This window comes from Anopheles cruzii, chromosome 2 (assembly GCF_943734635.1).
Source record: "Anopheles cruzii chromosome 2, idAnoCruzAS_RS32_06, whole genome shotgun sequence".
Lineage (NCBI taxonomy): Eukaryota > Metazoa > Arthropoda > Insecta > Diptera > Culicidae > Anopheles > Anopheles cruzii.
The window spans coordinates 16,399,513-16,408,623 of NC_069144.1; positions in this window are offsets into that span (position 1 = coordinate 16,399,513).

A 9,111-nucleotide genomic window follows, 5' to 3' on the forward strand; every position below is an offset into this window, starting at 1 on the left:
GCTTATTCGCCTCCCCCTGATGACGGAACCACCCGGAGAGAGTACTGCCCAGGGCTACGTTGGAGGTAGTAGCATCTATGCTATGTTAACATTTCAAGTAATTTAACTAAAGCTGGGGTTACCAGAAGAACTTTAATGATCAGGTCCAATGTGATGGATATCTCAGAACATTATCATCAAATGATTAGTATTGTTTATGTCATCAATTTCACCACCAAGGTGAGCTTTGATTGACACGGAACAACAACCCTGATCGAGGTTAACACCTTCCGCAAGGCTTGGCGTCTCAGAATCCTGTGCCTGCCCCAGTAGCTCCTCCATCGTCTACAAAACAGGAAAAGGTTCTAAAGAGCACGCTGAGTGACCGGGCGCCGTTGAAGGCGTCGAAAGTCGGCCATCCGTAGCCTCATCTCCCGCAAGATGCCGATGCCGCCGATGCCGCCTGAAGTTGTCCCAAAAAAGATGCCCGAAAATAACAACAACCCGCGCGCGCCTCAGGCTTCGATTTTGGGCTTATCGCACGCACCCGCGCGGCCACTCGCACACAGGCGCACAGACAGCGTGTGCGCGCGCCACCGAAACACACACACACGCGGAGCAAAAGAGAAGCGGAACAACGCCGCGGCTACGATCGTCGCAGCAGCCCGCGAAGATCCACAGAAGAAAAGCTACACTCACCACATTAATCACACTTCACGCACCGCGAATCACCGGGCACCTTCACAGTATCCGCAAAAATAACAACACTTCCGACTCTGCGCTTTCGGGTGGCTCGTTGGCCCTGTAGCCTTTCGATCGCTGTTGGCGGCGCAACCACACGGACCAGGCAAGGATTCAATGCTTCACTTCGCGCGTTTACTAGTGGTTCAAAATATCGTCGATCGATCTCATGTCTAGCAGCACCACAAAACACTTTCGCGTATTCGCACGCTCCCCTTTTTCCCGAGAGCTCAAGCACAACCGGCTCGCTCGGCAGTTCAACGTGTTTAACCCACAACGGTGGTATTCTCGGCCAACTACTAATAGTACGCCGACGAGGACGAAACACTTTACCAGAACGCAGCACTTTACCGGAACGTCCGAATTTTTGAAAAACAACTTGCGTCTGAATTTTTCTGAATTTAACCGATCAATCTAACCGTTTTGCAAAGCTGACTTCGAATTTCCGAACCTGACGCTGAGTCTCACTTTTATCGCTCTCACCCCTTTTTTCTCGCTCTCCCGCCAAGAGCCGATGAACCGATGAACCGATTTTAACATCGCCACGATTCAAGCCCCAAATAACATCGAAAAAAAAAGATCGCGGTGCGCGTGTGACTTACCGAACCAGACTTTGAATTTCCGAACACAACTCTGAATTCTCACGCTCTCAAAACCACTCTCTTGGCGAATGAACATTATCATCGCGACGTGAATGAAGGGGAAGTTAAGTTAAGGAGACCGCACGCACACCGTCGTCGTGCGGTCGTCCCCAACGCGCACACATGCACACGCCAGGAAGTCGCGGAATAAGGCTTTGCAGGTGGTATTCTACCGTGCCAAAAGGGGGGCCTCCTTTTCAAGGGTGAACAAATTGGATTATGGCGATTAGGCGTGCTGGAGCTTCTTGAAATTAGATAATGTGGAACCGGCTACTCCGGCCGGCCTGGGGTGTGATAACGTTATGGCAGTGATTTTCCAAAGCCTCCCCTTCAATTGCGCGTCAATGGACTTTCCGAAGGCACTTGAGCGCTCCCAAGTGTGGGGCTCGTGATTAACACTTGAATGGGCTCGTTGCCGAGTTGGTTCGATGAGGTTCTTTCCAGAAAACACACGCCACACACCATTGAAGGCACGTTTTTGTACTGCCTTTTGTCGCCATTTTGAAGCCCGGAATCGGAATGGTAATTAGGTAACGAAATTCTGTCCATAAACCGACAAGTGCTCTCTTCATCGGATGGACTGGAAATGGCGAGTCCGTAAACGGGCCACAGCTCGCCTGCGCTCTCCAACTTCGCGATCGCGGTTGCTGCTGTCTGATGATGATGTCGCAAAAAATGGACCGCGCAAAACAGAGCACCCAACGCAGGCCGCGGTCCGCGCGAGTCACATGGAAGCAACGTGCGCCGCGTTTAGTGGCGAAGCTGCAAACATTGGCCGTACACGCGAAACCAAAAAAAAAACTAATCGCCAAGCATTTTTCGCGCCACAAGAAATTTACGCAGCAACTCTCCCGGGCCGGCTTATCCTTCTCGCTTACTCCCTCTCTCTCTCCGGGGTCGCGTCTTTCGGTTTGTCATCTTTAGGCGCAACCGAAGAGCAGCCTTTCCACTTAGCGAGTCAATAAATAGCCAAAGTGTTTCGGTTTCACGAGACCCGCGACAGGGTAGGATTACACGGTAAGTGTGACCTTACCGGGGCACGGGGTGTGCCTGCCGGCGGGGGAGGGTGGCGGCAGGGAGATGTGGCTTGGGCGGAACGCGCGGGAGATCACCCTGTTTTATGTTTCTATTTTCTTTTCCTTTATTTTGGCTCTGTTTTGCGCACTCCATTCGTCGCCGGAGAGTTGGAGAGTCGATCGCCACAACATCCGGAGAGGTGCGTATGCAAAAAGCCGGTTTTTCCACTTCTCTCGCCACATACAGACACACACACTCACACGAGGAGCGGGCCACGTTTGGGGCGCCGTAGTTGTCCTTTTTAACTTAATATACCGCTAAATAAGGCGACAGTGCGAGGCCGATTTCATCGATACCGACGGGTAATCAATTTTGCGGCAACGGTCAGGCCGTTTTCACGAACACCTACTGTTTTCTGGTTCGTTTGTGGAATACACAAAAGGAACGGTCGAACTGGGTTCATCATACTCGTCGTTGATCGTATGCAAACCAGGAATCTCCAAATCGAGGTGATCGAATAAGGCATTCGCGAATACCTGTAGCACTTATTAGTCACCGCACTGTACTCGGGAGAGTTCTCATTTCAAGTGTACCTTGCGGTTTCTTCGATCCTCCTGTGCCTACACTTCCTTCACCATGTGAGCTACATCTTATTCGATCGTAACTTTGCGCTTTCGAGCATTTACACCGCTGCCCTCCGCGTCGCTATCCACGAAGCTCATCTCGCGGCCAAGATCACCCAAAAGCCCCGCCGAAGACGGAGTTCGCAGCGAAAAGGGATTTCGTGAACTCGTTTGTTTTGCTACCGCGATTTGTTTGACGGCGAACGCGCAAACAAAAATAAGCGTGCGCGCGCGAGCGCTGAGAGAGAGAGCGAGAGAGCGATTGAGAGAGAGAGTTAGAGAAACTGAGAGAGAAACGAGAGAGCAACGATGAACGCGCTAAAAAGGGGAGAGCGAAACCAGGGTGCTTTCTACTACTCGGACATTGATTTACAAATATACAATTTTCTTGACTTTCAAGCATCTTCACCAAAACTCACACTTTGAGCGAAAAAAATGGTTCTCTGTAATGATCAATAATGTAATTGATCATGTTCTTTCGTTACTTTAGTTTTGATGCCTGTTTTGCGTAGAGAACCCAGTTATATTCGATGAATAGAATATTCCAAAAATAGCAATTTACTTTTGTTTATCTCGTCACTTCACTCGTTGGAAGATGTAAAATATAATTACATGAAGCGTACAATGGATTACAGACGGTCATTACAACATAGTAATGGATTGGTATGCAGGCCCCAGGCGAACAATGACAAATCAACAAACGTTTAAATCACCTCGAGAAACCCCAGCCAAGTGGGTTAAATACTTCAACAACGAGTGTCAACATCATAATGAGATAACTTAATAACATGGCCCAGAAACGGACAGGTACAATGAACACATTTTTTTGTATTTCTCGTTCGAGCGTCCATTTTTAAAACCCCCGGACCCATTTTGCTGTGCTGAATATTAAAACACCGAACACGAACCAGGCCAACCAGGATGCCGGCGGTTCTAGTTGATATTCCGTCTAGCCAGTTAATGAATAAATAGTAGGTACGTGCGGTTTTTCAGGCAAATTAAATTATTTCGTCTCCGTTGATGCCTCTAAGCTGGCTGGCTCGGAGCAAAATTGGCTACCCCTGTGGCGTGGGTGTCGGCTGGGGGTGGACTTAAAAGATTCCCATTTTCTTACCTTTCCAGCGCCACCGGTAGAACTTGCAAGTCACGCGTTACCGTTTCTCGCATGAGAACGAAAATGAACGAAAATCTAATCCCCGATGCAAATTGCGAATCCTGCACGGTGTCCTGCACCGGAAACTGGCTTGCAGCTCACGGTCAAAATTGTGCTCCACATCGAGGGATACTCACAATCCTTCCATGCGGTCGAAAATCGTGCCATACACGAACAACAAAATCACTCGCGATGTCGGCCCGAAGGAAGAAAGATTCGTCACGTATCGTTTAGATTTTTCAATTATTTTTAAAATGTCTGCAATAAACTTCCATTTTTTACCTAAACGTTAAATTGACATTAACCTTTTTCATTTGAATATCAAAACACTTTAAAGATACCCATTACTGATTAGACGCAAGTATCACTGTGCCGTCCGGTAACTTTCACTGTTTCACTGTTTCTTGCGCACCTTTAACCCCGACGACGGTGCCGACGCCAAAGTTTGGCTCCAATTAATTTCGTTAATTTTATTCCAAAAACGAGTCCCCGTTCCTTCTGAACCAATTTCGGTGTTCGGTGGGAAATTAAATTTAATGTCACCTCACTTTTCTGTCACAATTTGTGCGCTCCCGAAAGTTGACACTCCTGAAAGTGGCCGTGACAGACGCACGTAGGCAACGAAGAGGAAGATAAAAAAGGCAGAACGTACGGAAGCGCACGGTGCTTCCGGAGAGTCACGCCGGTGTCAACGCCGATGATGCGGAACGGAAGCGTGGCACAGTTTTTGACTGCAAAACTTCAAACTTCTTGCTTCAAGCACCACCACCATCCATTAGCCCGGCCCGTGGAAAGTCAGAGGAAAAAGGGCAGCAAAACGAGCAAACTATGCCAGAAGGAAGACGAAATGGGGGTCTCGGAAAACGTCGGGTTGGACGGTTTGGGCGAAAGATAAAAACACAGTTTCTGGTCGGTGGCGAAACTTTTACGCTTCACTTTTACCGTTCACGGGTTTTGCGGTTGGCCATAGAGGACGGACGGATATTTTTCCCCAGAATCACTCTCTCTTTCTCTCCCTTGCTGACGGTGGCTGGGAAAAGTTTTTCGCTTGTCATTTCAATCCGATCCCCAACGTCCCGATCGCTACTTATGTACTTTTCCCTGCCTTCTTGGGACCATTTTGCTTTTCCGGTTTTTTGCAGGGCTTCGACTAATTTTCCGCACACCAGCAAAACCAAGGCGTGTGTTTGTGGGTGACCAACATGGCGTTCGGAGTCAGAGTGCCACAAAAAAGCATAAGCAACACGAACAAAAAAGTTGTAGAAAAAACGGCGCAACAAATAGCAAACCGAATCAAGTAAAAATATGAACTACTCAACACACATGGTACCCCGCAAATGAAAAAAAAAACACACGAGCGAAAAATGATAAGTTTTAATTTAGTAAATGCATCGTGGCGCGCTGATGGTGCATATTTTACAGTTTTGCAACACTCTGCACACCCGAGAGCTGCTGTTCCGCGCATAAGCGTGAACCGTAGGGTTCCGAAGTAAGTTATGCAGTTTTTTTATATCCGCATGTGTTGCAGCCGGGCGATGAAATTTGACGGTCTTCCTGGTACTTGGCACCTAACGGTCAGCCGTCCGTTCGGCCCCAGCTGTACGTAGTTTATATTAATTGACGCAAAGGTAACCACACACTCGGACAAAATGGTTTGGTCCTATCGGTTTTGGATATTTCATTATCGCTGTTGCAAACCACACAAATAAAAAAAAGAAGCTCAGTTCATGATCAGCCGCGCAGCTCGTTAGCATAATCAAGAGCCGTAGCTGACGTAAAAAAGTGGCAACAGATACTCTCCACCGACCGTTGTTTGTTCTTCGTTAAAAGGATGCTAATTTATGCAGCAACCCCAGTTCGTGGAAGCCTTTGTGCCACGGGAAACATTATCTAAAATGGCCGCAAGCCGTTCGACAGCGCCAAAGGGGGGGGAAGTGAAATAAAATATGGAAATGCGTTATTGCAGCAAAAATGCAATACTCTTTGCGTTGCATAATGAGCGGAATGAATGATTCCTTCCGTTTTTTCGTTTGCCATTCTGCAATATGCTGATTTGGCTTGAAACAAGCCAAAAACGCGAGCCGATGGTGAAGGAAACCGTGCCAAATGAGTCATCGTAGATCCGTCCGATCTGCAAAATTGCATCCGCTGTAATTGTGTTGTGCATCAGCAGCCGAATCAATGATGCCTGCGAAAGTGCTTCGTGGAACAGGAAATTGCGGAACGGATAGGATAGAATCGTTTGCAGCAATGAATTATTGAGTGGAAAGTGGAGCTGGAGATGCTTGGCCCCGATTGCGAAGAACCAGGAAACGCGACCGTGTAACGATCTGCCAAACAGGCGATCTGAAGTGTGAAGTTTTCATTTGGAAAATGTTGTTGATTGATTGATTTTGTTGGGGCTTCTTATGAATCGTCTCTTCAATCATTTGATGAGAGTAGTAAATTATTTTGTCTAAATCGAAAATCTGCGCAGCCTTGAAAATCAAAAACAACAAATCCCATCTATAATATTAATCGTAATTTAATAAAACAAGATCTCAAATTCAATCATTCATTTATTGATCATCGAGAAGAATTTGACTGGGGAATTTAAAAATTCTCATTAATATCAAACACCATCAAATTCAATTAAAGTTAAATTGGCAGAATAAGTTTTAATCTGATAAAATTCGTATTAGTTCAAAAACACGAAACTACACCAAACGCACGGCTGCGAGTGTGTTCCTTTCGCACAGACATGGGAAATTATAAAAAGCGTTTCCAAGGCTTAGTGCTACAATAAACATAATTCCAACATCCAACTTTAAATGCCAACCCAGCCGTCCGTCATTGGGTAGCGAAACAATAAAAGTGCATTTGTATCATTTCGTGCCGGCGAAAATGTCTTTCGCCTTTCTGGCATGTTCTTTTTAGCTCTTTTTTTGCAAAACTGTCCCAATTCTTGTCAACGCCAAACCGAGGACTACATTCAGCAGGACTTGGGCCTTTTTGGGGGAGAACCAGAACGTTGGTGGGAGCGCCACAGAAACAAAGCTCCAGACAGAAGCGGTGGGGAGCTGGCTAAACCCGAAAAACCAGATGTTAGCTGACAAGCTTAGCCAGCGTCGCGTGAGTACCATTCGGTCGGGGGAGCCGGTTCCGGTTCCCGGTTGCAACCGGTTTCGGTTTCTTCTGAAGGACGGACCTGACAACTCATCGTTCATCGCCGCTTGCCCGCCCGTCGTTAGCTGCAAACGACCGGATCAGCTTCCAGCCCACCCAGTTTGTAGTCAGCCCCTTTCAGTCGTCCTTCGTTCGGCACGAACCAGGCCCAGCATAATGACACAATCCTTTGGCGAAGGCGAACGGTCGGTCCGCTGAAAATGTCGCCAAAACCCGAAATGACTGCGGCCCTGGCCACAGCCAGGGCGAGTCTGTGCCTTTCTGCTTATCGTCCGTCCATCTCTTGCGCGAAGAAGTGAAATAAATCCCACCGAACAGAACCGCAAACCGGTATCAAAAACCATAAAATGGTCCGCCGGGCGTAAAGATGCCCGAGTGGAGTTTCACTCCATTAAAGCACTTCTTCGGTGTGCTTTTCTGCGTTTTCACTGAGCAAAAAACTCATGAAACAAGCTCTTGCTGCAAATCGCCACGCCAGCAGCTCAGTTTCCATTTTTCCTAGCCGATTTCTAAGCGCCGGTGTCTCTTTCTGCGGCGAGCGTGCGTGGGTCCTTGTTTAGAGTTGATAAATGGAGGGAAAATGATTTTCCAGATATCTTTTTCCATCCAGTGTCAGTAAACAGCGACGGTCAGGATCCGTCCTCCGTCCAGTCGTTGGAAGGAGCGTTCTTTCTTCGTATTTTCAGTGAGGCCGACAGATGGCCGACCGTTCATTGTGCTTATTGTGTCCGCAAGGTTGTTTAATGATTTTCCAAAACAGAACCAATACGACCGGAACAGCCTTAGCCCCGGGCCTCCGGCATGAACCACTGTCAGGCCTTCCCAAAACGGCGTAAAACGGGTCCTTTTACAGCGGCCAATCAAGCGGGTCACTTTTCTTCGTTTCGGTCCTTTCTTCGCCCCGAAGCTTCTGCCTTTGTTAGAAGCACCATACAGAGGGAAGAAAGCAGAAAAAACTCGCTTTCGAAAAGTCCACTTGAGCACTTCCCAGCAGCCCAACACAGCGGCCTAATGACTGCCGGGGGACCGAAAGCAGACCGGGTCTGCCCGGCCAAAGTGACCTGGCCGCCGTGAGCAAACAAAATAAAATATAAAATACTCAAAAGCCTGCCTCGGGGAGGACCACGGCGTTACGAATATGGAATCAACATCATTTCCCGGGATTGGAGCCACGACAACGGCTTCGGGTGGAGACCCTGGTGATCAATTATAGATGAGCCTAACGAACGGTGGTCGCTAGCCGGCCGACTGGTTGCACAATCAAACGGCTGTAAATTATTGATCGAATCGGCAAACCGAAACGGGACGGAAAGTGTCGGTCGGTCCCTCGTTCCTTTTTGGAATCCATTTAAATTTAACGATTTTTGTGTTGGTTTTGGACCCCGGGTTAGTTGATTGGAGTGCCGGGAGAATTTGGGATATAACAAATCCTTAAAAGCGCTGCGCAATCGTTTGCATATCTTCCGGGCGTAAACAAGGAAAATTGTCGCTAAAAGATTGTGCGACTAAATAGTACCTAAACTGTTAGATCGTGCTAACTACGGTCACTACCGTGTGGAGCACAGCACCAAAGAACTCTCCCTGAATGTAGTTCTCTACCAAAGCTCCAAAGACTGAGATTTCCCCAGACTTCCCGCAGAGCGCAATCAGATAAAATGTAATAGACTAACGGTAAACACCTGCCACCTCGCCTGCTGGACTAGGCACCATCGCATCATTGGAACGACCCACCGGTCACCAACCCAAACCAAATGGCCATAACACGCTGAACGACGACGAACGGCGGTGGCGG